This window comes from Indicator indicator, chromosome 30 (genome assembly GCF_027791375.1).
Source record: "Indicator indicator isolate 239-I01 chromosome 30, UM_Iind_1.1, whole genome shotgun sequence".
NCBI classification, from domain to species: Eukaryota; Metazoa; Chordata; class Aves; order Piciformes; family Indicatoridae; genus Indicator; species Indicator indicator.
The window spans coordinates 11,905,707-11,907,266 of NC_072039.1; positions in this window are offsets into that span (position 1 = coordinate 11,905,707).

The following is a 1,560-nucleotide window of genomic DNA, read 5'->3' on the forward strand; positions in this document are numbered from 1 at the left end:
GGCTGCCCCATTCCACCTGCCGGCCGACTGTGGGGGTGAGGGCACAGCATCAGCCTGGGCAAGCACCTGGGCACCCACCCTGCCTGGCTGTGGCCCCTCACCAGCCAACAAACATCTCAGGGCACTGGGCAGCCTGATCTAGTGGAGGATGTCCCTGCTGACTGCAGTGGGGGTTGGACTGGATGAGCTTTGGAGGTCCCTCCCAACCCGACCCAGCCCAGCCCAGCCCAGCCCAGCCCATGCTATGATCTCCCTCCCCCGTGGAGCTTTGCAGCCCCAGTGCAAAGGGGAACGCCGTGGGAAGGAGTTGTTGTGCTGCTCCATCTCCACCTCATGCACCAGGAACACTGCTGGCCCCAGCAGCAGCCACAGATGGTGCTGGCCCTGTGGTGATGACCATGCAGAAGCTTCATTGATTTCTCATCACATCACTAAAGAGTCCCCAGCTGGAGGAGCCCACGGGGATTTGCCTTCAGCCTTTATCCTGCCCATGTCCTGCCTGGGCAGAGCTCCCATGGGGTGAGGGAGCACCCACCATGCCAGAAGGACCCAGCTGGGCTCAGAAGGCAGCACTCTCCCCTCCACACCCAGCAGCTCCATCCCTGTATCTGCCCTGAGCCTCAGACACATCAGTTCTGTCGTTCGAAGAGATGTGGATCTTGCTTCTCTAGAGGGCTGGCAAAGATGAGCCCAACCTGTTCCAGCAAAGTTGCTCCTTCCCAGGCTTTATAGCCCAGCTGGGTGACATCTCAGCTGCGGCAGGTGCTGCTCTCATGTCCCCCCACAGCCCTGGCTGAGACCTCCCTGGCTGGTCACATCTTCAACAGACCAGGCTGAGCAACAGCTCAGCCTCTGCCCCTTGCCCTCCTTGCTGAGTATCAGGCACTGTGGTGGAACAGGTAACTCCAGGATAATTCCATTGGCTAAGGCCAAGGAGTAGTTGAGTAAGGGTGGAACAGATAATTCCAGGACAGGTCCTTGACTAAGGCCAATGAGTAGTTGGGTAAGGGTGGAAAAAAGACCAGAAGCCAGACCAAAGATCCCAGCAGAAGCTGAAGGGAGCTGAAGCCCAGATCTGTACACCCTGGGAGGCTGGGCCCCAAAGGCTGGGATCCAGAGCAGCAGTCAGGAGCTGGTTGTCATTTCCCCAACACATCCCTCTGGAGACAAGACACTGCCTGGCCCACCAGCAGGGACCACTGGAGCTCTCTGGGAGCACCTCCAGCCCTGGAAGTAGCTCTCAAACCCCTTCAGACAGAGAGAAACTCACATGGGCAACAAAAGCACTCGATGGCAACCAAAGTCCTGAGCTGCTCAAGAGCCAACGCTGAGGGAGCCTGGCTGCTCCACGGTCTCCTGAGGACCACACAGCTTCCCCCTCAGCATCTTTGCCCCCCCAGTGTGGCTTCAAGACAGGAATGCTGCTTGGTGTGTCCCAGGGAGGCAGCAAGGACAGGGCACCCAAATGGCTATGGGGGACCTGCACTGCTCCCTTTCATCCCCCACCACCATCACTGGTCCCCAGCAGAGCTCCAGCCCCTGCAGAAATCCCCAGTGAGG